At 50.6% G+C, this 23,953-nt stretch overlaps 1 protein-coding gene and 37 non-coding genes across 38 annotated transcripts in view; 1 reads left to right on the top strand and 37 right to left on the bottom strand.

Moving 5' to 3' along the window:
* LOC126299603 (uncharacterized) overlaps positions 1–23,953 on the top strand; it is a 120,013-nt gene that overhangs the window by 50,219 nt on the left and 45,841 nt on the right. The gene's annotated exons all lie outside the window — the stretch shown is intronic.
* On the bottom strand, positions 66–138 carry Trnam-cau (transfer RNA methionine (anticodon CAU)). The gene has a single exon. It is a non-coding gene; the product is annotated as a tRNA-Met (tRNA).
* On the bottom strand, positions 1,566–1,647 carry Trnas-aga (transfer RNA serine (anticodon AGA)). The gene has a single exon. It is a non-coding gene; the product is annotated as a tRNA-Ser (tRNA).
* On the bottom strand, positions 1,791–1,863 carry Trnak-uuu (transfer RNA lysine (anticodon UUU)). Its single transcript has one exon. It is a non-coding gene; the product is annotated as a tRNA-Lys (tRNA).
* Trnam-cau (transfer RNA methionine (anticodon CAU)) lies at positions 2,531–2,603 on the bottom strand. The gene has a single exon. It is a non-coding gene; the product is annotated as a tRNA-Met (tRNA).
* On the bottom strand, positions 4,037–4,118 carry Trnas-aga (transfer RNA serine (anticodon AGA)). The gene has a single exon. It is a non-coding gene; the product is annotated as a tRNA-Ser (tRNA).
* On the bottom strand, positions 4,263–4,335 carry Trnak-uuu (transfer RNA lysine (anticodon UUU)). The gene has a single exon. It is a non-coding gene; the product is annotated as a tRNA-Lys (tRNA).
* On the bottom strand, positions 4,611–4,682 carry Trnae-uuc (transfer RNA glutamic acid (anticodon UUC)). The gene has a single exon. It is a non-coding gene; the product is annotated as a tRNA-Glu (tRNA).
* Positions 5,006–5,078, bottom strand: Trnam-cau (transfer RNA methionine (anticodon CAU)). Its single transcript has one exon. It is a non-coding gene; the product is annotated as a tRNA-Met (tRNA).
* Positions 6,510–6,591, bottom strand: Trnas-aga (transfer RNA serine (anticodon AGA)). Its single transcript has one exon. It is a non-coding gene; the product is annotated as a tRNA-Ser (tRNA).
* Trnak-uuu (transfer RNA lysine (anticodon UUU)) lies at positions 6,736–6,808 on the bottom strand. The gene has a single exon. It is a non-coding gene; the product is annotated as a tRNA-Lys (tRNA).
* On the bottom strand, positions 7,084–7,155 carry Trnae-uuc (transfer RNA glutamic acid (anticodon UUC)). Its single transcript has one exon. It is a non-coding gene; the product is annotated as a tRNA-Glu (tRNA).
* Positions 7,479–7,551, bottom strand: Trnam-cau (transfer RNA methionine (anticodon CAU)). The gene has a single exon. It is a non-coding gene; the product is annotated as a tRNA-Met (tRNA).
* Positions 8,983–9,064, bottom strand: Trnas-aga (transfer RNA serine (anticodon AGA)). Its single transcript has one exon. It is a non-coding gene; the product is annotated as a tRNA-Ser (tRNA).
* On the bottom strand, positions 9,209–9,281 carry Trnak-uuu (transfer RNA lysine (anticodon UUU)). Its single transcript has one exon. It is a non-coding gene; the product is annotated as a tRNA-Lys (tRNA).
* Positions 9,557–9,628, bottom strand: Trnae-uuc (transfer RNA glutamic acid (anticodon UUC)). The gene has a single exon. It is a non-coding gene; the product is annotated as a tRNA-Glu (tRNA).
* Positions 9,952–10,024, bottom strand: Trnam-cau (transfer RNA methionine (anticodon CAU)). Its single transcript has one exon. It is a non-coding gene; the product is annotated as a tRNA-Met (tRNA).
* On the bottom strand, positions 11,456–11,537 carry Trnas-aga (transfer RNA serine (anticodon AGA)). The gene has a single exon. It is a non-coding gene; the product is annotated as a tRNA-Ser (tRNA).
* Trnak-uuu (transfer RNA lysine (anticodon UUU)) lies at positions 11,682–11,754 on the bottom strand. The gene has a single exon. It is a non-coding gene; the product is annotated as a tRNA-Lys (tRNA).
* On the bottom strand, positions 12,030–12,101 carry Trnae-uuc (transfer RNA glutamic acid (anticodon UUC)). Its single transcript has one exon. It is a non-coding gene; the product is annotated as a tRNA-Glu (tRNA).
* Positions 12,425–12,497, bottom strand: Trnam-cau (transfer RNA methionine (anticodon CAU)). Its single transcript has one exon. It is a non-coding gene; the product is annotated as a tRNA-Met (tRNA).
* Positions 13,929–14,010, bottom strand: Trnas-aga (transfer RNA serine (anticodon AGA)). Its single transcript has one exon. It is a non-coding gene; the product is annotated as a tRNA-Ser (tRNA).
* Trnak-uuu (transfer RNA lysine (anticodon UUU)) lies at positions 14,155–14,227 on the bottom strand. Its single transcript has one exon. It is a non-coding gene; the product is annotated as a tRNA-Lys (tRNA).
* Positions 14,503–14,574, bottom strand: Trnae-uuc (transfer RNA glutamic acid (anticodon UUC)). Its single transcript has one exon. It is a non-coding gene; the product is annotated as a tRNA-Glu (tRNA).
* On the bottom strand, positions 14,898–14,970 carry Trnam-cau (transfer RNA methionine (anticodon CAU)). The gene has a single exon. It is a non-coding gene; the product is annotated as a tRNA-Met (tRNA).
* Trnas-aga (transfer RNA serine (anticodon AGA)) lies at positions 16,402–16,483 on the bottom strand. Its single transcript has one exon. It is a non-coding gene; the product is annotated as a tRNA-Ser (tRNA).
* Trnak-uuu (transfer RNA lysine (anticodon UUU)) lies at positions 16,628–16,700 on the bottom strand. The gene has a single exon. It is a non-coding gene; the product is annotated as a tRNA-Lys (tRNA).
* On the bottom strand, positions 16,976–17,047 carry Trnae-uuc (transfer RNA glutamic acid (anticodon UUC)). Its single transcript has one exon. It is a non-coding gene; the product is annotated as a tRNA-Glu (tRNA).
* Trnam-cau (transfer RNA methionine (anticodon CAU)) lies at positions 17,371–17,443 on the bottom strand. The gene has a single exon. It is a non-coding gene; the product is annotated as a tRNA-Met (tRNA).
* On the bottom strand, positions 18,875–18,956 carry Trnas-aga (transfer RNA serine (anticodon AGA)). Its single transcript has one exon. It is a non-coding gene; the product is annotated as a tRNA-Ser (tRNA).
* On the bottom strand, positions 19,101–19,173 carry Trnak-uuu (transfer RNA lysine (anticodon UUU)). The gene has a single exon. It is a non-coding gene; the product is annotated as a tRNA-Lys (tRNA).
* Trnae-uuc (transfer RNA glutamic acid (anticodon UUC)) lies at positions 19,449–19,520 on the bottom strand. The gene has a single exon. It is a non-coding gene; the product is annotated as a tRNA-Glu (tRNA).
* Positions 19,844–19,916, bottom strand: Trnam-cau (transfer RNA methionine (anticodon CAU)). Its single transcript has one exon. It is a non-coding gene; the product is annotated as a tRNA-Met (tRNA).
* Positions 21,348–21,429, bottom strand: Trnas-aga (transfer RNA serine (anticodon AGA)). The gene has a single exon. It is a non-coding gene; the product is annotated as a tRNA-Ser (tRNA).
* Trnak-uuu (transfer RNA lysine (anticodon UUU)) lies at positions 21,574–21,646 on the bottom strand. Its single transcript has one exon. It is a non-coding gene; the product is annotated as a tRNA-Lys (tRNA).
* Positions 21,922–21,993, bottom strand: Trnae-uuc (transfer RNA glutamic acid (anticodon UUC)). The gene has a single exon. It is a non-coding gene; the product is annotated as a tRNA-Glu (tRNA).
* Trnam-cau (transfer RNA methionine (anticodon CAU)) lies at positions 22,317–22,389 on the bottom strand. The gene has a single exon. It is a non-coding gene; the product is annotated as a tRNA-Met (tRNA).
* Positions 23,821–23,902, bottom strand: Trnas-aga (transfer RNA serine (anticodon AGA)). The gene has a single exon. It is a non-coding gene; the product is annotated as a tRNA-Ser (tRNA).

Consider the following 23,953-nt stretch of genomic DNA (forward strand, 5'->3'; position numbering starts at 1 on the left):
ACACTAGATCGCGTGTTTAGCAACAGCAACGCCGTTAATGCAGTCATGATGTACAGAAAATTAAATGCCCCAGGTGAGGATCGAACTCTCGACCTTAAGATTATGAGACTTACGCGCTACCTACTGCGCTACCGATGCACGCGGGAGACGACTTCCCAGGAAACTAGCTAAGCCTCACATATTAGAGACAGACAGTTTGCGCTTTCTGAACAATCTGTTGTCTTGCTACACGTACTGTCCCGACTCTCTAGATTAAACTGCAGCCGCAGCTATACAGCTATAAGGTCCTGAGGCTGACGCATCTCAAGCGAGCAATCCGCGTGGCAGCATTGTAGATAGAAGAGCAAAATATGCATCCACCGGGAATCGAACCCGGGCCGCCCTCGTGGTGGCCGAGCATTCTACCACTTTTTTTTTGTTGTTCTCATTTTGTTCGTTGCAGTTGTTTGGGGCGGACGTCCGATGACGCCCGTTCAAGTTCATCGTTGACTCAGTCCTTCATTAGAGGGAGCAGATAACCCTCTGACCGAACACGCTGAGTTATCGTGCCGGCATACCTTAACATTATGAGACTTAGGCACTACCTACTGCGCTACCGAGACACAAACCACAGAGCCACAGATGCTCGACAAGCTATCCATGCAATACGAGCAGCTGTTGGCAGGGAAAGTGGGATTGCCACCCAGCGACGTCGAAAAAAGGGCTAAACTCGCGGAGTCCTCCACTACACTGCCTTAAAACGACCGCTCATCATTATCGTGTGAGTAACCTTGCGTCAGCGGCGACGAGTCTTGCCCAAAGACGTAGCGTGCTTGGAGGCGCTGCCCGAATGCGTGTGGATGCACCCTCCTACCTCGTAATGCGCCTGCAGCTCCTATAGCCGTGGGCCGCTGCCGGCGGGCGGGAAGCCGACACAGCGCGGCGTTGCGAGCAGCGGCACTGCAGTGGTGTTGTAATTATGAGCATAGTTTCCTTCCAAGCAGTTGATTCGGTTCGATTCCGGCCACCGCAAGTGGCGCTAATATTTCCCTATCATTATGTAGGCTCCTGCTGTTAAATTAACGTTTTTTTTTCGTCGTTGCACCACCAGACCATCCTGTGGTATGTCCCGACTTGTCCCGACTTTGCTCGGCTGACGCGAAAGCTGACGCTTGGAAATCGCCCTTATGTAAAGGACAGGCACTATAGACGGCTGTGAGAGGTGAGGTGTGGCGGGTACCAAAACGCGATATTTTCTGCTCCTTCTGCCAAAACAAAAAAAAGAAAAAAACCGACGCACTCAGTAAGACTTTTTTATATTCTTCTTTTTGCTTTTTCATCCTATTTTTCCCATTTTTTCGATTTTTAAATTAAGGTTTTGTTTCGTCGTTGCACCACCCAGACCATCCTGTAGTATGTCCCGACTTGTCCCGACTTTGCTCGGCTGACGCGAAAGCTGACGCTTGGAAATCGCCCTTATGTAAAGGACAGGCACTATAAACGGCTGTGAGAGGTGAGGTGTGGCGAGGTACCAAAACGGGATATTTTCTGCTCCCTTCTTCCAAAACAAAAAAGAAAAAAACCAACGCAGTCGGTAGGACTCGAACCTACGCTCCCAGAGGGAATCTGATTTCTAGTCAGACGCCTTAACCACTCGGCCACGACTGCTTGTAGGAGAAGCACCCCTCGAAACGTGAAAAACCCAACCGATTGCGTCTGCGCAGAATGTTGACGGGAAACGAAAACCGTGCACTGATTACGGCAGGGCTACTATCGCTATGACACGAGCCATTACGGAAGCGTTAAATCATCGCCCGGACAGGGACTTGAACCCTGGACCCTTAGGTTAAAAACCTAATGCTCTACCGACTGAGCTCTTCGGGCTTGGGCTTGTTGTGGCTGGAGCTGCTTCAAGCAACGTGATTAACTGGAACGTGTGTGAAGGCTTCTGGCGCTACTGGCGACTCCACCGACTTCTCACTGACGCTGGTAGCAGCCCACAGCGGACAGTGCCTCTTCTCCCTTTATTCCGGTGCTGACAGTAACTGCATCACGTGCCTGCTTTCCCGATTACGTTCGGTTGAAGCTAAGGAAGAAGGGCAACCACCGACAGTTCGAAGGCCAAAACATGGAGCGTTGTTTGCGCAAACAGTTCCGTTCCGGTACCGGCAATCGAACCCGGGCCTCCTGGTGAAAGCCAGGTATCCTAACCACTAGACCACACAGAACTTGCTTGAGAACAGTGAGATTTATTCCGTCTCTTCTCGTATTTTGTGCTGAATCTGGACTCAGTGCTGTTCTCTGCTTGCGATCATATCTGCGCCTACAGACCGGCATGGCGCACAGTTCAAAATTGACTGTCCATTGCTGTGTGCATCGCATTTTGCTTGTAACAGGGGAGGAGAAATATCAAACTTGTTACGTCGTCATAATTGGAAGTAAACATTTTGACGCTGAGGAGTGCACTCCGTGTGGATAACGGACGACAGTTAAGTACGTTCCCTAGCAACAGCAACGCCGTTAATGCAGTCATGATGTACAGAAAATTAAATGCCCCAGGTGAGGATCGAACTCTCGACCTTAAGATTATGAGACTTACGCGCTACCTACTGCGCTACCGATGCACGCGGGAGACGACTTCCCAGGAAACTAGCTAAGCCTCACATATTAGAGACAGACAGTTTGCGCTTTCTGAACAATCTGTTGTCTTGCTACACGTACTGTCCCGACTCTCTAGATTAAACTGCAGCCGCAGCTATACAGCTATAGGTCCTGAGGGCTGACGCATCTCAAGCGAGCAATCCGCGTGGCAGCATTGTAGATAGAAGAGCAAAATAATGCATCCACCGGGAATCGAACCCGGGCCGCCCTCGTGGTGGCCGAGCATTCTACCACTTTTTTTTTGTTGTTCTCATTTTGTTCGTTGCAGTTGTTTGGGGGCGGACGTCCGATGACGCCCGTTCAAGTTCATCGTTGACTCAGTCCTTCATTAGAGGGAGCAGATAACCCTCTGACCGAACACGCTGAGTTATCGTGCCGGCATACCTTAACATTATGAGACTTAGGCACTACCTACTGCGCTACCGAGACACAAACCACAGAGCCACAGATGCTCGACAAGCTATCCATGCAATACGAGCAGCTGTTGGCAGGGAAAGTGGGATTGCCACCCAGCGACGTCGAAAAAAGGGCTAAACTCGCGGGAGTCCTCCACTACACTGCCTTAAAACGACCGCTCATCATTATCGTGTGAGTAACCTTGCGTCAGCGGCGACGAGTCTTGCCCAAAGACGTAGCGTGCTTGGAGGCGCTGCCCGAATGCGTGTGGATGCACCCTCCTACCTCGTAATGCGCCTGCAGCTCCTATAGCCGTGGGCCGCTGCCGGCGGGCGGGAAGCCGACACAGCGCGGCGTTGCGAGCAGCGGCACTGCAGTGGTGTTGTAATTATGAGCATAGTTTCCTTCCAAGCAGTTGATTCGGGTTCGATTCCCGGCCACCGCAAGTGGCGCTAATATTTCCCTATCATTATGTAGGCTCCTGCTGTTAAATTAACGTTTTTTTTTTCGTCGTTGCACCACCCAGACCATCCTGTGGTATGTCCCGACTTGTCCCGACTTTGCTCGGCTGACGCGAAAGCTGACGCTTGGAAATCGCCCTTATGTAAAGGACAGGCACTATAGACGGCTGTGAGAGGTGAGGTGTGGCGGGTACCAAAACGCGATATTTTCTGCTCCTTCTGCCAAAACAAAAAAAGAAAAAAACCGACGCACTCAGTAAGACTTTTTTATATTCTTCTTTTTGCTTTTTCATCCTATTTTTCCCATTTTTTCGATTTTTAAATTAAGGTTTTGTTTCGTCGTTGCACCACCCAGACCATCCTGTAGTATGTCCCGACTTGTCCCGACTTTGCTCGGCTGACGCGAAAGCTGACGCTTGGAAATCGCCCTTATGTAAAGGACAGGCACTATAAACGGCTGTGAGAGGTGAGGTGTGGCGAGGTACCAAAACGGGATATTTTCTGCTCCTTCTTCCAAAACAAAAAAAGAAAAAAACCAACGCAGTCGGTAGGACTCGAACCTACGCTCCCAGAGGGAATCTGATTTCTAGTCAGACGCCTTAACCACTCGGCCACGACTGCTTGTAGGAGAAGCACCCCTCGAAACGTGAAAAACCCAACCGATTGCGTCTGCGCAGAATGTTGACGGGAAACGAAAACCGTGCACTGATTACGGCAGGGCTACTATCGCTATGACACGAGCCATTACGGAAGCGTTAAAATCATCGCCCGGACAGGGACTTGAACCCTGGACCCTTAGGTTAAAAACCTAATGCTCTACCGACTGAGCTCTTCGGGCTTGGGCTTGTTGTGGCTGGAGCTGCTTCAAGCAACGTGATTAACTGGAACGTGTGTGAAGGCTTCTGGCGCTACTGGCGACTCCACCGACTTCTCACTGACGCTGGTAGCAGCCCACAGCGGACCAGTGCCTCTTCTCCCTTTATTCCGGTGCTGACAGTAACTGCATCACGTGCCTGCTTTCCCCGATTACGTTCGGTTGAAGCTAAGGAAGAAGGGCAACCACCGACAGTTCGAAGGCCAAAACATGGAGCGTTGTTTGCGCAAACAGTTCCGTTCCGGTACCGGCAATCGAACCCGGGCCTCCTGGGTGAAAGCCAGGTATCCTAACCACTAGACCACACAGAACTTGCTTGAGAACAGTGAGATTTATTCCGTCTCTTCTCGTATTTTGTGCTGAATCTGGACTCAGTGCTGTTCTCTGCTTGCGATCATATCTGCGCCTACAGACCGGCATGGCGCACAGTTCAAAATTGACTGTCCATTGCTGTGTGCATCGCATTTTGCTTGTAACAGGGGAGGAGAAATATCAAACTTGTTACGTCGTCATAATTGGAAGTAAACATTTTGACGCTGAGGAGTGCACTCCGTGTGGATAACGGACGACAGTTAAGTACGTTCCCTAGCAACAGCAACGCCGTTAATGCAGTCATGATGTACAGAAAATTAAATGCCCCAGGTGAGGATCGAACTCTCGACCTTAAGATTATGAGACTTACGCGCTACCTACTGCGCTACCGATGCACGCGGGAGACGACTTCCCAGGAAACTAGCTAAGCCTCACATATTAGAGACAGACAGTTTGCGCTTTCTGAACAATCTGTTGTCTTGCTACACGTACTGTCCCGACTCTCTAGATTAAACTGCAGCCGCAGCTATACAGCTATAAGGTCCTGAGGCTGACGCATCTCAAGCGAGCAATCCGCGTGGCAGCATTGTAGATAGAAGAGCAAAATAATGCATCCACCGGGAATCGAACCCGGGCCGCCCTCGTGGTGGCCGAGCATTCTACCACTTTTTTTTTGTTGTTCTCATTTTGTTCGTTGCAGTTGTTTGGGGGCGGACGTCCGATGACGCCCGTTCAAGTTCATCGTTGACTCAGTCCTTCATTAGAGGGAGCAGATAACCCTCTGACCGAACACGCTGAGTTATCGTGCCGGCATACCTTAACATTATGAGACTTAGGCACTACCTACTGCGCTACCGAGACACAAACCACAGAGCCACAGATGCTCGACAAGCTATCCATGCAATACGAGCAGCTGTTGGCAGGGAAAGTGGGATTGCCACCCAGCGACGTCGAAAAAAGGGCTAAACTCGCGGAGTCCTCCACTACACTGCCTTAAAACGACCGCTCATCATTATCGTGTGAGTAACCTTGCGTCAGCGGCGACGAGTCTTGCCCAAAGACGTAGCGTGCTTGGAGGCGCTGCCCGAATGCGTGTGGATGCACCCTCCTACCTCGTAATGCGCCTGCAGCTCCTATAGCCGTGGGCCGCTGCCGGCGGGCGGGAAGCCGACACAGCGCGGCGTTGCGAGCAGCGGCACTGCAGTGGTGTTGTAATTATGAGCATAGTTTCCTTCCAAGCAGTTGATTCGGGTTCGATTCCCGGCCACCGCAAGTGGCGCTAATATTTCCCTATCATTATGTAGGCTCCTGCTGTTAAATTAACGTTTTTTTTTCGTCGTTGCACCACCCAGACCATCCTGTGGTATGTCCCGACTTGTCCCGACTTTGCTCGGCTGACGCGAAAGCTGACGCTTGGAAATCGCCCTTATGTAAAGGACAGGCACTATAGACGGCTGTGAGAGGTGAGGTGTGGCGGGTACCAAAACGCGATATTTTCTGCTCCTTCTGCCAAAACAAAAAAAGAAAAAAACCGACGCACTCAGTAAGACTTTTTTATATTCTTCTTTTTGCTTTTTCATCCTATTTTTCCCATTTTTTCGATTTTTAAATTAAGGTTTTGTTTCGTCGTTGCACCACCCAGACCATCCTGTAGTATGTCCCGACTTGTCCCGACTTTGCTCGGCTGACGCGAAAGCTGACGCTTGGAAATCGCCCTTATGTAAAGGACAGGCACTATAAACGGCTGTGAGAGGTGAGGTGTGGCGAGGTACCAAAACGGGATATTTTCTGCTCCTTCTTCCAAAACAAAAAAAGAAAAAAACCAACGCAGTCGGTAGGACTCGAACCTACGCTCCCAGAGGGAATCTGATTTCTAGTCAGACGCCTTAACCACTCGGCCACGACTGCTTGTAGGAGAAGCACCCCTCGAAACGTGAAAAACCCAACCGATTGCGTCTGCGCAGAATGTTGACGGGAAACGAAAACCGTGCACTGATTACGGCAGGGCTACTATCGCTATGACACGAGCCATTACGGAAGCGTTAAAATCATCGCCCGGACAGGGACTTGAACCCTGGACCCTTAGGTTAAAAACCTAATGCTCTACCGACTGAGCTCTTCGGGCTTGGGCTTGTTGTGGCTGGAGCTGCTTCAAGCAACGTGATTAACTGGAACGTGTGTGAAGGCTTCTGGCGCTACTGGCGACTCCACCGACTTCTCACTGACGCTGGTAGCAGCCCACAGCGGACCAGTGCCTCTTCTCCCTTTATTCCGGTGCTGACAGTAACTGCATCACGTGCCTGCTTTCCCCGATTACGTTCGGTTGAAGCTAAGGAAGAAGGGCAACCACCGACAGTTCGAAGGCCAAAACATGGAGCGTTGTTTGCGCAAACAGTTCCGTTCCGGTACCGGCAATCGAACCCGGGCCTCCTGGGTGAAAGCCAGGTATCCTAACCACTAGACCACACAGAACTTGCTTGAGAACAGTGAGATTTATTCCGTCTCTTCTCGTATTTTGTGCTGAATCTGGACTCAGTGCTGTTCTCTGCTTGCGATCATATCTGCGCCTACAGACCGGCATGGCGCACAGTTCAAAATTGACTGTCCATTGCTGTGTGCATCGCATTTTGCTTGTAACAGGGGAGGAGAAATATCAAACTTGTTACGTCGTCATAATTGGAAGTAAACATTTTGACGCTGAGGAGTGCACTCCGTGTGGATAACGGACGACAGTTAAGTACGTTCCCTAGCAACAGCAACGCCGTTAATGCAGTCATGATGTACAGAAAATTAAATGCCCCAGGTGAGGATCGAACTCTCGACCTTAAGATTATGAGACTTACGCGCTACCTACTGCGCTACCGATGCACGCGGGAGACGACTTCCCAGGAAACTAGCTAAGCCTCACATATTAGAGACAGACAGTTTGCGCTTTCTGAACAATCTGTTGTCTTGCTACACGTACTGTCCCGACTCTCTAGATTAAACTGCAGCCGCAGCTATACAGCTATAAGGTCCTGAGGCTGACGCATCTCAAGCGAGCAATCCGCGTGGCAGCATTGTAGATAGAAGAGCAAAATAATGCATCCACCGGGAATCGAACCCGGGCCGCCCTCGTGGTGGCCGAGCATTCTACCACTTTTTTTTTGTTGTTCTCATTTTGTTCGTTGCAGTTGTTTGGGGGCGGACGTCCGATGACGCCCGTTCAAGTTCATCGTTGACTCAGTCCTTCATTAGAGGGAGCAGATAACCCTCTGACCGAACACGCTGAGTTATCGTGCCGGCATACCTTAACATTATGAGACTTAGGCACTACCTACTGCGCTACCGAGACACAAACCACAGAGCCACAGATGCTCGACAAGCTATCCATGCAATACGAGCAGCTGTTGGCAGGGAAAGTGGGATTGCCACCCAGCGACGTCGAAAAAAGGGCTAAACTCGCGGAGTCCTCCACTACACTGCCTTAAAACGACCGCTCATCATTATCGTGTGAGTAACCTTGCGTCAGCGGCGACGAGTCTTGCCCAAAGACGTAGCGTGCTTGGAGGCGCTGCCCGAATGCGTGTGGATGCACCCTCCTACCTCGTAATGCGCCTGCAGCTCCTATAGCCGTGGGCCGCTGCCGGCGGGCGGGAAGCCGACACAGCGCGGCGTTGCGAGCAGCGGCACTGCAGTGGTGTTGTAATTATGAGCATAGTTTCCTTCCAAGCAGTTGATTCGGGTTCGATTCCCGGCCACCGCAAGTGGCGCTAATATTTCCCTATCATTATGTAGGCTCCTGCTGTTAAATTAACGTTTTTTTTTCGTCGTTGCACCACCCAGACCATCCTGTGGTATGTCCCGACTTGTCCCGACTTTGCTCGGCTGACGCGAAAGCTGACGCTTGGAAATCGCCCTTATGTAAAGGACAGGCACTATAGACGGCTGTGAGAGGTGAGGTGTGGCGGGTACCAAAACGCGATATTTTCTGCTCCTTCTGCCAAAACAAAAAAAGAAAAAAACCGACGCACTCAGTAAGACTTTTTTATATTCTTCTTTTTGCTTTTTCATCCTATTTTTCCCATTTTTTCGATTTTTAAATTAAGGTTTTGTTTCGTCGTTGCACCACCCAGACCATCCTGTAGTATGTCCCGACTTGTCCCGACTTTGCTCGGCTGACGCGAAAGCTGACGCTTGGAAATCGCCCTTATGTAAAGGACAGGCACTATAAACGGCTGTGAGAGGTGAGGTGTGGCGAGGTACCAAAACGGGATATTTTCTGCTCCTTCTTCCAAAACAAAAAAAGAAAAAAACCAACGCAGTCGGTAGGACTCGAACCTACGCTCCCAGAGGGAATCTGATTTCTAGTCAGACGCCTTAACCACTCGGCCACGACTGCTTGTAGGAGAAGCACCCCTCGAAACGTGAAAAACCCAACCGATTGCGTCTGCGCAGAATGTTGACGGGAAACGAAAACCGTGCACTGATTACGGCAGGGCTACTATCGCTATGACACGAGCCATTACGGAAGCGTTAAAATCATCGCCCGGACAGGGACTTGAACCCTGGACCCTTAGGTTAAAAACCTAATGCTCTACCGACTGAGCTCTTCGGGCTTGGGCTTGTTGTGGCTGGAGCTGCTTCAAGCAACGTGATTAACTGGAACGTGTGTGAAGGCTTCTGGCGCTACTGGCGACTCCACCGACTTCTCACTGACGCTGGTAGCAGCCCACAGCGGACCAGTGCCTCTTCTCCCTTTATTCCGGTGCTGACAGTAACTGCATCACGTGCCTGCTTTCCCCGATTACGTTCGGTTGAAGCTAAGGAAGAAGGGCAACCACCGACAGTTCGAAGGCCAAAACATGGAGCGTTGTTTGCGCAAACAGTTCCGTTCCGGTACCGGCAATCGAACCCGGGCCTCCTGGGTGAAAGCCAGGTATCCTAACCACTAGACCACACAGAACTTGCTTGAGAACAGTGAGATTTATTCCGTCTCTTCTCGTATTTTGTGCTGAATCTGGACTCAGTGCTGTTCTCTGCTTGCGATCATATCTGCGCCTACAGACCGGCATGGCGCACAGTTCAAAATTGACTGTCCATTGCTGTGTGCATCGCATTTTGCTTGTAACAGGGGAGGAGAAATATCAAACTTGTTACGTCGTCATAATTGGAAGTAAACATTTTGACGCTGAGGAGTGCACTCCGTGTGGATAACGGACGACAGTTAAGTACGTTCCCTAGCAACAGCAACGCCGTTAATGCAGTCATGATGTACAGAAAATTAAATGCCCCAGGTGAGGATCGAACTCTCGACCTTAAGATTATGAGACTTACGCGCTACCTACTGCGCTACCGATGCACGCGGGAGACGACTTCCCAGGAAACTAGCTAAGCCTCACATATTAGAGACAGACAGTTTGCGCTTTCTGAACAATCTGTTGTCTTGCTACACGTACTGTCCCGACTCTCTAGATTAAACTGCAGCCGCAGCTATACAGCTATAAGGTCCTGAGGCTGACGCATCTCAAGCGAGCAATCCGCGTGGCAGCATTGTAGATAGAAGAGCAAAATAATGCATCCACCGGGAATCGAACCCGGGCCGCCCTCGTGGTGGCCGAGCATTCTACCACTTTTTTTTTGTTGTTCTCATTTTGTTCGTTGCAGTTGTTTGGGGGCGGACGTCCGATGACGCCCGTTCAAGTTCATCGTTGACTCAGTCCTTCATTAGAGGGAGCAGATAACCCTCTGACCGAACACGCTGAGTTATCGTGCCGGCATACCTTAACATTATGAGACTTAGGCACTACCTACTGCGCTACCGAGACACAAACCACAGAGCCACAGATGCTCGACAAGCTATCCATGCAATACGAGCAGCTGTTGGCAGGGAAAGTGGGATTGCCACCCAGCGACGTCGAAAAAAGGGCTAAACTCGCGGAGTCCTCCACTACACTGCCTTAAAACGACCGCTCATCATTATCGTGTGAGTAACCTTGCGTCAGCGGCGACGAGTCTTGCCCAAAGACGTAGCGTGCTTGGAGGCGCTGCCCGAATGCGTGTGGATGCACCCTCCTACCTCGTAATGCGCCTGCAGCTCCTATAGCCGTGGGCCGCTGCCGGCGGGCGGGAAGCCGACACAGCGCGGCGTTGCGAGCAGCGGCACTGCAGTGGTGTTGTAATTATGAGCATAGTTTCCTTCCAAGCAGTTGATTCGGGTTCGATTCCCGGCCACCGCAAGTGGCGCTAATATTTCCCTATCATTATGTAGGCTCCTGCTGTTAAATTAACGTTTTTTTTTCGTCGTTGCACCACCCAGACCATCCTGTGGTATGTCCCGACTTGTCCCGACTTTGCTCGGCTGACGCGAAAGCTGACGCTTGGAAATCGCCCTTATGTAAAGGACAGGCACTATAGACGGCTGTGAGAGGTGAGGTGTGGCGGGTACCAAAACGCGATATTTTCTGCTCCTTCTGCCAAAACAAAAAAAGAAAAAAACCGACGCACTCAGTAAGACTTTTTTATATTCTTCTTTTTGCTTTTTCATCCTATTTTTCCCATTTTTTCGATTTTTAAATTAAGGTTTTGTTTCGTCGTTGCACCACCCAGACCATCCTGTAGTATGTCCCGACTTGTCCCGACTTTGCTCGGCTGACGCGAAAGCTGACGCTTGGAAATCGCCCTTATGTAAAGGACAGGCACTATAAACGGCTGTGAGAGGTGAGGTGTGGCGAGGTACCAAAACGGGATATTTTCTGCTCCTTCTTCCAAAACAAAAAAAGAAAAAAACCAACGCAGTCGGTAGGACTCGAACCTACGCTCCCAGAGGGAATCTGATTTCTAGTCAGACGCCTTAACCACTCGGCCACGACTGCTTGTAGGAGAAGCACCCCTCGAAACGTGAAAAACCCAACCGATTGCGTCTGCGCAGAATGTTGACGGGAAACGAAAACCGTGCACTGATTACGGCAGGGCTACTATCGCTATGACACGAGCCATTACGGAAGCGTTAAAATCATCGCCCGGACAGGGACTTGAACCCTGGACCCTTAGGTTAAAAACCTAATGCTCTACCGACTGAGCTCTTCGGGCTTGGGCTTGTTGTGGCTGGAGCTGCTTCAAGCAACGTGATTAACTGGAACGTGTGTGAAGGCTTCTGGCGCTACTGGCGACTCCACCGACTTCTCACTGACGCTGGTAGCAGCCCACAGCGGACCAGTGCCTCTTCTCCCTTTATTCCGGTGCTGACAGTAACTGCATCACGTGCCTGCTTTCCCCGATTACGTTCGGTTGAAGCTAAGGAAGAAGGGCAACCACCGACAGTTCGAAGGCCAAAACATGGAGCGTTGTTTGCGCAAACAGTTCCGTTCCGGTACCGGCAATCGAACCCGGGCCTCCTGGGTGAAAGCCAGGTATCCTAACCACTAGACCACACAGAACTTGCTTGAGAACAGTGAGATTTATTCCGTCTCTTCTCGTATTTTGTGCTGAATCTGGACTCAGTGCTGTTCTCTGCTTGCGATCATATCTGCGCCTACAGACCGGCATGGCGCACAGTTCAAAATTGACTGTCCATTGCTGTGTGCATCGCATTTTGCTTGTAACAGGGGAGGAGAAATATCAAACTTGTTACGTCGTCATAATTGGAAGTAAACATTTTGACGCTGAGGAGTGCACTCCGTGTGGATAACGGACGACAGTTAAGTACGTTCCCTAGCAACAGCAACGCCGTTAATGCAGTCATGATGTACAGAAAATTAAATGCCCCAGGTGAGGATCGAACTCTCGACCTTAAGATTATGAGACTTACGCGCTACCTACTGCGCTACCGATGCACGCGGGAGACGACTTCCCAGGAAACTAGCTAAGCCTCACATATTAGAGACAGACAGTTTGCGCTTTCTGAACAATCTGTTGTCTTGCTACACGTACTGTCCCGACTCTCTAGATTAAACTGCAGCCGCAGCTATACAGCTATAAGGTCCTGAGGCTGACGCATCTCAAGCGAGCAATCCGCGTGGCAGCATTGTAGATAGAAGAGCAAAATAATGCATCCACCGGGAATCGAACCCGGGCCGCCCTCGTGGTGGCCGAGCATTCTACCACTTTTTTTTTGTTGTTCTCATTTTGTTCGTTGCAGTTGTTTGGGGGCGGACGTCCGATGACGCCCGTTCAAGTTCATCGTTGACTCAGTCCTTCATTAGAGGGAGCAGATAACCCTCTGACCGAACACGCTGAGTTATCGTGCCGGCATACCTTAACATTATGAGACTTAGGCACTACCTACTGCGCTACCGAGACACAAACCACAGAGCCACAGATGCTCGACAAGCTATCCATGCAATACGAGCAGCTGTTGGCAGGGAAAGTGGGATTGCCACCCAGCGACGTCGAAAAAAGGGCTAAACTCGCGGAGTCCTCCACTACACTGCCTTAAAACGACCGCTCATCATTATCGTGTGAGTAACCTTGCGTCAGCGGCGACGAGTCTTGCCCAAAGACGTAGCGTGCTTGGAGGCGCTGCCCGAATGCGTGTGGATGCACCCTCCTACCTCGTAATGCGCCTGCAGCTCCTATAGCCGTGGGCCGCTGCCGGCGGGCGGGAAGCCGACACAGCGCGGCGTTGCGAGCAGCGGCACTGCAGTGGTGTTGTAATTATGAGCATAGTTTCCTTCCAAGCAGTTGATTCGGGTTCGATTCCCGGCCACCGCAAGTGGCGCTAATATTTCCCTATCATTATGTAGGCTCCTGCTGTTAAATTAACGTTTTTTTTTCGTCGTTGCACCACCCAGACCATCCTGTGGTATGTCCCGACTTGTCCCGACTTTGCTCGGCTGACGCGAAAGCTGACGCTTGGAAATCGCCCTTATGTAAAGGACAGGCACTATAGACGGCTGTGAGAGGTGAGGTGTGGCGGGTACCAAAACGCGATATTTTCTGCTCCTTCTGCCAAAACAAAAAAAGAAAAAAACCGACGCACTCAGTAAGACTTTTTTATATTCTTCTTTTTGCTTTTTCATCCTATTTTTCCCATTTTTTCGATTTTTAAATTAAGGTTTTGTTTCGTCGTTGCACCACCCAGACCATCCTGTAGTATGTCCCGACTTGTCCCGACTTTGCTCGGCTGACGCGAAAGCTGACGCTTGGAAATCGCCCTTATGTAAAGGACAGGCACTATAAACGGCTGTGAGAGGTGAGGTGTGGCGAGGTACCAAAACGGGATATTTTCTGCTCCTTCTTCCAAAACAAAAAAAGAAAAAAACCAACGCAGTCGGTAGGACTCGAACCTACGCTCCCAGAGGGAATCTGATTTCTAGTCAGACGCCTTAACCACTCGGCCACGACTGCTTGTAGGAGAAGCACCCCTCGAAACGTGAAAAACCCAACCGATTGCGTCTGCGCAGAATGTTGACGGGAAACGAAAACCGTGCACTGATTACGGCAGGGCTACTATCGCTATGACACGAGCCATTACGGAAGCGTTAAAATCATCGCCCGGACAGGGACTTGAACCCTGGACCCTTAGGTTAAAAACCTAATGCTCTACCGACTGAGCTCTTCGGGCTTGGGCTTGTTGTGGCTGGAGCTGCTTCAAGCAACGTGATTAACTGGAACGTGTGTGAAGGCTTCTGGCGCTACTGGCGACTCCACCGACTTCTCACTGACGCTGGTAGCAGCCCACAGCGGACCAGTGCCTCTTCTCCCTTTATTCCGGTGCTGACAGTAACTGCATCACGTGCCTGCTTTCCCCGATTACGTTCGGTTGAAGCTAAGGAAGAAGGGCAACCACCGACAGTTCGAAGGCCAAAACATGGAGCGTTGTTTGCGCAAACAGTTCCGTTCCGGTACCGGCAATCGAACCCGGGCCTCCTGGGTGAAAGCCAGGTATCCTAACCACTAGACCACACAGAACTTGCTTGAGAACAGTGAGATTTATTCCGTCTCTTCTCGTATTTTGTGCTGAATCTGGACTCAGTGCTGTTCTCTGCTTGCGATCATATCTGCGCCTACAGACCGGCATGGCGCACAGTTCAAAATTGACTGTCCATTGCTGTGTGCATCGCATTTTGCTTGTAACAGGGGAGGAGAAATATCAAACTTGTTACGTCGTCATAATTGGAAGTAAACATTTTGACGCTGAGGAGTGCACTCCGTGTGGATAACGGACGACAGTTAAGTACGTTCCCTAGCAACAGCAACGCCGTTAATGCAGTCATGATGTACAGAAAATTAAATGCCCCAGGTGAGGATCGAACTCACGACCTTAAGATTATGAGACTTACGCGCTACCTACTGCGCTACCGATGCACGCGGGAGACGACTTCCCAGGAAACTAGCTAAGCCTCACATATTAGAGACAGACAGTTTGCGCTTTCTGAACAATCTGTTGTCTTGCTACACGTACTGTCCCGACTCTCTAGATTAAACTGCAGCCGCAGCTATACAGCTATAAGGTCCTGAGGCTGACGCATCTCAAGCGAGCAATCCGCGTGGCAGCATTGTAGATAGAAGAGCAAAATAATGCATCCACCGGGAATCGAACCCGGGCCGCCCTCGTGGTGGCCGAGCATTCTACCACTTTTTTTTTGTTGTTCTCATTTTGTTCGTTGCAGTTGTTTGGGGGCGGACGTCCGATGACGCCCGTTCAAGTTCATCGTTGACTCAGTCCTTCATTAGAGGGAGCAGATAACCCTCTGACCGAACACGCTGAGTTATCGTGCCGGCATACCTTAACATTATGAGACTTAGGCACTACCTACTGCACTACCGAGACACAAACCACAGAGCCACAGATGCTCGACAAGCTATCCATGCAATACGAGCAGCTGTTGGCAGGGAAAGTGGGATTGCCACCCAGCGACGTCGAAAAAAGGGCTAAACTCGCGGAGTCCTCCACTACACTGCCTTAAAACGACCGCTCATCATTATCGTGTGAGTAACCTTGCGTCAGCGGCGACGAGTCTTGCCCAAAGACGTAGCGTGCTTGGAGGCGCTGCCCGAATGCGTGTGGATGCACCCTCCTACCTCGTAATGCGCCTGCAGCTCCTATAGCCGTGGGCCGCTGCCGGCGGGCGGGAAGCCGACACAGCGCGGCGTTGCGAGCAGCGGCACTGCAGTGGTGTTGTAATTATGAGCATAGTTTCCTTCCAAGCAGTTGATTCGGGTTCGATTCCCGGCCACCGCAAGTGGCGCTAATATTTCCCTATCATTATGTAGGCTCCTGCTGTTAAATTAACGTTTTTTTTTCGTCGTTGCACCACCCAGACCATCCTGTGGTATGTCCCGACTTGTCCCGACTTTGCTCGGCTGACGCGAAAGCTGACGCTTGGAAATCGCCCTTATGTAAAGGACAGGCACTATAGACGGCTGTGAGAGGTGAGGTGTGGCGGGTACCAAAACGCGATATTTTCTGCTCCTTCTGCCAAAACAAAAAAAGAAAAAAACCGACGCACTCAGTAAGACTTTTTTATATTCTTCTTTTTGCTTTTTCATCCTATTTTTCCCATTTTTTCGATTTTTAAATTAAGGTTTTGTTTCGTCGTTGCACCACCCAGACCATCCTGTAGTATGTCCCGACTTGTCCCGACTTTGCTCGGCTGACGCGAAAGCTGACGCTTGGAAATCGCCCTTATGTAAAGGACAGGCACTATAAACGGCTGTGAGAGGTGAGGTGTGGCGAGGTACCAAAACGGGATATTTTCTGCTCCTTCTTCCAAAACAAAAAAAGAAAAAAACCAACGCAGTCGGTAGGACTCGAACCTACGCTCCCAGAGGGAATCTGATTTCTAGTCAGACGCCTTAACCACTCGGCCACGACTGCTTGTAGGAGAAGCACCCCTCGAAACGTGAAAAACCCAACCGATTGCGTCTGCGCAGAATGTTGACGGGAAACGAAAACCGTGCACTGATTACGGCAGGGCTACTATCGCTATGACACGAGCCATTACGGAAGCGTTAAAATCATCGCCCGGACAGGGACTTGAACCCTGGACCCTTAGGTTAAAAACCTAATGCTCTACCGACTGAGCTCTTCGGGCTTGGGCTTGTTGTGGCTGGAGCTGCTTCAAGCAACGTGATTAACTGGAACGTGTGTGAAGGCTTCTGGCGCTACTGGCGACTCCACCGACTTCTCACTGACGCTGGTAGCAGCCCACAGCGGACCAGTGCCTCTTCTCCCTTTATTCCGGTGCTGACAGTAACTGCATCACGTGCCTGCTTTCCCCGATTACGTTCGGTTGAAGCTAAGGAAGAAGGGCAACCACCGACAGTTCGAAGGCCAAAACATGGAGCGTTGTTTGCGCAAACAGTTCCGTTCCGGTACCGGCAATCGAACCCGGGCCTCCTGGGTGAAAGCCAGGTATCCTAACCACTAGACCACACAGAACTTGCTTGAGAACAGTGAGATTTATTCCGTCTCTTCTCGTATTTTGTGCTGAATCTGGACTCAGTGCTGTTCTCTGCTTGCGATCATATCTGCGCCTACAGACCGGCATGGCGCACAGTTCAAAATTGACTGTCCATTGCTGTGTGCATCGCATTTTGCTTGTAACAGGGGAGGAGAAATATCAAACTTGTTACGTCGTCATAATTGGAAGTAAACATTTTGACGCTGAGGAGTGCACTCCGTGTGGATAACGGACGACAGTTAAGTACGTTCCCTAGCAACAGCAACGCCGTTAATGCAGTCATGATGTACAGAAAATTAAATGCCCCAGGTGAGGATCGAACTCACGACCTTAAGATTATGAGACTTACGCGCTACCTACTGCGCTACCGATGCACGCGGGAGACGACTTCCCAGGAAACTAGCTAAGCCTCACATATTAGAGACAGACAGTTTGCGCTTTCTGAACAATCTGTTGTCTTGCTACACGTACTGTCCCGACTCTCTAGATTAAACTGCAGCCGCAGCTATACAGCTATAAGGTCCTGAGGCTGACGCATCTCAAGCGAGCAATCCGCGTGGCAGCATTGTAGATAGAAGAGCAAAACAATGCATCCACCGGGAATCGAACCCGGGCCGCCCTCGTGGTGGCCGAGCATTCTACCACTTTTTTTTTGTTGTTCTCATTTTGTTCGTTGCAGTTGTTTGGGGGCGGACGTCCGATGACGCCCGTTCAAGTTCATCGTTGACTCAGTCCTTCATTAGAGGGAGCAGATAATCCTCTGACCGAACACGCTGAGTTATCGTGCCGGCATACCTTAGCATTATGAGACTTAGGCACTACCTACTGCGCTACCGAGACACAAACCACAGAGCCACAGATGCTCGACAAGCTATCCATGCAATACGAGCAGCTGTTGGCAGGGAAAGTGGGATTGCCACCCAGCGACGTCGAAAAAAGGGCTAAACTCGCGGAGTCCTCCACTACACTGCCTTAAAACGACCGCTCATCATTATCGTGTGAGTAACCTTGCGTCAGCGGCGACGAGTCTTGCCCAAAGACGTAGCGTGCTTGGAGGCGCTGCCCGAATGCGTGTGGATGCACCCTCCTACCTCGTAATGCGCCTGCAGCTCCTATAGCCGTGGGCCGCTGCCGGCGGGCGGGAAGCCGACACAGCGCGGCGTTGCGAGCAGCGGCACTGCAGTGGTGTTGTAATTATGAGCATAGTTTCCTTCCAAGCAGTTGATTCGGGTTCGATTCCCGGCCACCGCAAGTGGCGCTAATATTTCCCTATCATTATGTAGGCTCCTGCTGTTAAATTAACGTTTTTTTTTCGTCGTTGCACCACCCAGACCATCCTGTGGTATGTCCCGACTTGTCCCGACTTTGCTCGGCTGACGCGAAATCTGACGCTTGGAAATCGCCCTTATGTAAAGGACAGGCACTATAGACGGCTGTGAGAGGTGAGGTGTGGCGGGTACCAAAACGCGATATTTTCTGCTCCTTCTGCCAAAACAAAAAAAGAAAAAAACCGACGCACTCAGTAAGACTTTTTTATATTCTTCTTTTTGCTTTTTCATCCTATTTTTCCCATTTTTTCGATTTTTAAATTAAGGTTTTGTTTCGTCGTTGCACCACCCAGACCATCCTGTAGTATGTCCCGACTTGTCCCGACTTTGCTCGGCTGACGCGAAAGCTGACGCTTGGAAATCGCCCTTATGTAAAGGACAGGCACTATAAACGGCTGTGAGAGGTGAGGTGTGGCGAGGTACCAAAACGGGATATTTTCTGCTCCTTCTTCCAAAACAAAAAAAGAAAAAAACCAACGCAGTCGGTAGGACTCGAACCTACGCTCCCAGAGGGAATCTGATTTCTAGTCAGACGCCTTAACCACTCGGCCACGACTGCTTGTAGGAGAAGCACCCCTCGAAACGTGAAAAACCCAACCGATTGCGTCTGCGCAGAATGTTGACGGGAAACGAAAACCGTGCACTGATTACGGCAGGGCTACTATCGCTATGACACGAGCCATTACGGAAGCGTTAAAATCATCGCCCGGACAGGGACTTGAACCCTGGACCCTTAGGTTAAAAACCTAATGCTCTACCGACTGAGCTCTTCGGGCTTGGGCTTGTTGTGGCTGGAGCTGCTTCAAGCAACGTGATTAACTGGAACGTGTGTGAAGGCTTCTGGCGCTACTGGCGACTCCACCGACTTCTCACTGACGCTGGTAGCAGCCCACAGCGGACCAGTGCCTCTTCTCCCTTTATTCCGGTGCTGACAGTAACTGCATCACGTGCCTGCTTTCCCCGATTACGTTCGGTTGAAGCTAAGGAAGAAGGGCAACCACCGACAGTTCGAAGGCCAAAACATGGAGCGTTGTTTGCGCAAACAGTTCCGTTCCGGTACCGGCAATCGAACCCGGGCCTCCTGGGTGAAAGCCAGGTATCCTAACCACTAGACCACACAGAACTTGCTTGAGAACAGTGGGATTTATTCCGTCTCTTCTCGTATTTTGTGCTGAATCTGGACTCAGTGCTGTTCTCTGCTTGCGATCATATCTGCGCCTACAGACCGGCATGGCGCACAGTTCAAAATTGACTGTCCATTGCTGTGTGCATCGCATTTTGCTTGTAACAGGGGAGGAGAAATATCAAACTTGTTACGTCGTCATAATTGGAAGTAAACATTTTGACGCTGAGGAGTGCACTCCGTGTGGATAACGGACGACAGTTAAGTACGTTCCCTAGCAACAGCAACGCCGTTAATGCAGTCATGATGTACAGAAAATTAAATGACCCAGGTGAGGATCGAACTCACGACCTTAAGATTATGAGACTTACGCGCTACCTACTGCGCTACCGATGCACGCGGGAGACGACTTCCCAGGAAACTAGCTAAGCCTCACATATTAGAGACAGACAGTTTGCGCTTTCTGAACAATCTGTTGTCTTGCTACACGTACTGTCCCGACTCTCTAGATTAAACTGCAGCCGCAGCTATACAGCTATAAGGTCCTGAGGCTGACGCATCTCAAGCGAGCAATCCGCGTGGCAGCATTGTAGATAGAAGAGCAAAACAATGCATCCACCGGGAATCGAACCCGGGCCGCCCTCGTGGTGGCCGAGCATTCTACCACTTTTTTTTTGTTGTTCTCATTTTGTTCGTTGCAGTTGTTTGGGGGCGGACGTCCGATGACGCCCGTTCAAGTTCATCGTTGACTCAGTCCTTCATTAGAGGGAGCAGATAATCCTCTGACCGAACACGCTGAGTTATCGTGCCGGCATACCTTAGCATTATGAGACTTAGGCACTACCTACTGCGCTACCGAGACACAAACCACAGAGCCACAGATGCTCGACAAGCTATCCATGCAATACGAGCAGCTGTTGGCAGGGAAAGTGGGATTGCCACCCAGCGACGTCGAAAAAAGGGCTAAACTCGCGGAGTCCTCCACTACACTGCCTTAAAACGACCGCTCATCATTATCGTGTGAGTAACCTTGCGTCAGCGGCGACGAGTCTTGCCCAAAGACGTAGCGTGCTTGGAGGCGCTGCCCGAATGCGTGTGGATGCACCCTCCTACCTCGTAATGCGCCTGCAGCTCCTATAGCCGTGGGCCGCTGCCGGCGGGCGGGAAGCCGACACAGCGCGGCGTTGCGAGCAGCGGCACTGCAGTGGTGTTGTAATTATGAGCATAGTTTCCTTCCAAGCAGTTGATTCGGGTTCGATTCCCGGCCACCGCAAGTGGCGCTAATATTTCCCTATCATTATGTAGGCTCCTGCTGTTAAATTAACGTTTTTTTTTCGTCGTTGCACCACCCAGACCATCCTGTGGTATGTCCCGACTTGTCCCGACTTTGCTCGGCTGACGCGAAATCTGACGCTTGGAAATCGCCCTTATGTAAAGGACAGGCACTATAGACGGCTGTGAGAGGTGAGGTGTGGCGGGTACCAAAACGCGATATTTTCTGCTCCTTCTGCCAAAACAAAAAAAGAAAAAAACCGACGCACTCAGTAAGACTTTTTTATATTCTTCTTTTTGCTTTTTCATCCTATTTTTCCCATTTTTTCGATTTTTAAATTAAGGTTTTGTTTCGTCGTTGCACCACCCAGACCATCCTGTAGTATGTCCCGACTTGTCCCGACTTTGCTCGGCTGACGCGAAAGCTGACGCTTGGAAATCGCCCTTATGTAAAGGACAGGCACTATAAACGGCTGTGAGAGGTGAGGTGTGGCGAGGTACCAAAACGGGATATTTTCTGCTCCTTCTTCCAAAACAAAAAAAGAAAAAAACCAACGCAGTCGGTAGGACTCGAACCTACGCTCCCAGAGGGAATCTGATTTCTAGTCAGACGCCTTAACCACTCGGCCACGACTGCTTGTAGGAGAAGCACCCCTCGAAACGTGAAAAACCCAACCGATTGCGTCTGCGCAGAATGTTGACGGGAAACGAAAACCGTGCACTGATTACGGCAGGGCTACTATCGCTATGACACGAGCCATTACGGAAGCGTTAAAATCATCGCCCGGACAGGGACTTGAACCCTGGACCCTTAGGTTAAAAACCTAATGCTCTACCGACTGAGCTCTTCGGGCTTGGGCTTGTTGTGGCTGGAGCTGCTTCAAGCAACGTGATTAACTGGAACGTGTGTGAAGGCTTCTGGCGCTACTGGCGACTCCACCGACTTCTCACTGACGCTGGTAGCAGCCCACAGCGGACCAGTGCCTCTTCTCCCTTTATTCCGGTGCTGACAGTAACTGCATCACGTGCCTGCTTTCCCCGATTACGTTCGGTTGAAGCTAAGGAAGAAGGGCAACCACCGACAGTTCGAAGGCCAAAACATGGAGCGTTGTTTGCGCAAACAGTTCCGTTCCGGTACCGGCAATCGAACCCGGGCCTCCTGGGTGAAAGCCAGGTATCCTAACCACTAGACCACACAGAACTTGCTTGAGAACAGTGGGATTTATTCCGTCTCTTCTCGTATTTTGTGCTGAATCTGGACTCAGTGCTGTTCTCTGCTTGCGATCATATCTGCGCCTACAGACCGGCATGGCGCACAGTTCAAAATTGACTGTCCATTGCTGTGTGCATCGCATTTTGCTTGTAACAGGGGAGGAGAAATATCAAACTTGTTACGTCGTCATAATTGGAAGTAAACATTTTGACGCTGAGGAGTGCACTCCGTGTGGATAACGGACGACAGTTAAGTACGTTCCCTAGCAACAGCAACGCCGTTAATGCAGTCATGATGTACAGAAAATTAAATGACCCAGGTGAGGATCGAACTCACGACCTTAAGATTATGAGACTTACGCGCTACCTACTGCGCTACCGATGCACGCGGGAGACGACTTCCCAGGAAACTAGCTAAGCCTCACATATTAGAGACAGACAGTTTGCGCTTTCTGAACAATCTGTTGTCTTGCTACACGTACTGTCCCGACTCTCTAGATTAAACTGCAGCCGCAGCTATACAGCTATAAGGTCCTGAGGCTGACGCATCTCAAGCGAGCAATCCGCGTGGCAGCATTGTAGATAGAAGAGCAAAACAATGCATCCACCGGGAATCGAACCCGGGCCGCCCTCGTGGTGGCCGAGCATTCTACCACTTTTTTTTTGTTGTTCTCATTTTGTTCGTTGCAGTTGTTTGGGGGCGGACGTCCGATGACGCCCGTTCAAGTTCATCGTTGACTCAGTCCTTCATTAGAGGGAGCAGATAATCCTCTGACCGAACACGCTGAGTTATCGTGCCGGCATACCTTAGCATTATGAGACTTAGGCACTACCTACTGCGCTACCGAGACACAAACCACAGAGCCACAGATGCTCGACAAGCTATCCATGCAATACGAGCAGCTGTTGGCAGGGAAAGTGGGATTGCCACCCAGCGACGTCGAAAAAAGGGCTAAACTCGCGGAGTCCTCCACTACACTGCCTTAAAACGACCGCTCATCATTATCGTGTGAGTAACCTTGCGTCAGCGGCGACGAGTCTTGCCCAAAGACGTAGCGTGCTTGGAGGCGCTGCCCGAATGCGTGTGGATGCACCCTCCTACCTCGTAATGCGCCTGCAGCTCCTATAGCCGTGGGCCGCTGCCGGCGGGCGGGAAGCCGACACAGCGCGGCGTTGCGAGCAGCGGCACTGCAGTGGTGTTGTAATTATGAGCATAGTTTCCTTCCAAGCAGTTGATTCGGGTTCGATTCCCGGCCACCGCAAGTGGCGCTAATATTTCCCTATCATTATGTAGGCTCCTGCTGTTAAATTAACGTTTTTTTTTCGTCGTTGCACCACCCAGACCATCCTGTGGTATGTCCCGACTTGTCCCGACTTTGCTCGGCTGACGCGAAATCTGACGCTTGGAAATCGCCCTTATGTAAAGGACAGGCACTATAGACGGCTGTGAGAGGTGAGGTGTGGCGGGTACCAAAACGCGATATTTTCTGCTCCTTCTGCCAAAACAAAAAAAGAAAAAAACCGACGCACTCAGTAAGACTTTTTTATATTCTTCTTTTTGCTTTTTCATCCTATTTTTCCCATTTTTTCGATTTTTAAATTAAGGTTTTGTTTCGTCGTTGCACCACCCAGACCATCCTGTAGTATGTCCCGACTTGTCCCGACTTTGCTCGGCTGACGCGAAAGCTGACGCTTGGAAATCGCCCTTATGTAAAGGACAGGCACTATAAACGGCTGTGAGAGGTGAGGTGTGGCGAGGTACCAAAACGGGATATTTTCTGCTCCTTCTTCCAAAACAAAAAAAGAAAAAAACCAACGCAGTCGGTAGGACTCGAACCTACGCTCCCAGAGGGAATCTGATTTCTAGTCAGACGCCTTAACCACTCGGCCACGACTGCTTGTAGGAGAAGCACCCCTCGAAACGTGAAAAACCCAACCGATTGCGTCTG

Source organism: Schistocerca gregaria, chromosome X, assembly GCF_023897955.1.
Source record: "Schistocerca gregaria isolate iqSchGreg1 chromosome X, iqSchGreg1.2, whole genome shotgun sequence".
NCBI classification, from domain to species: domain Eukaryota; kingdom Metazoa; phylum Arthropoda; class Insecta; order Orthoptera; family Acrididae; genus Schistocerca; species Schistocerca gregaria.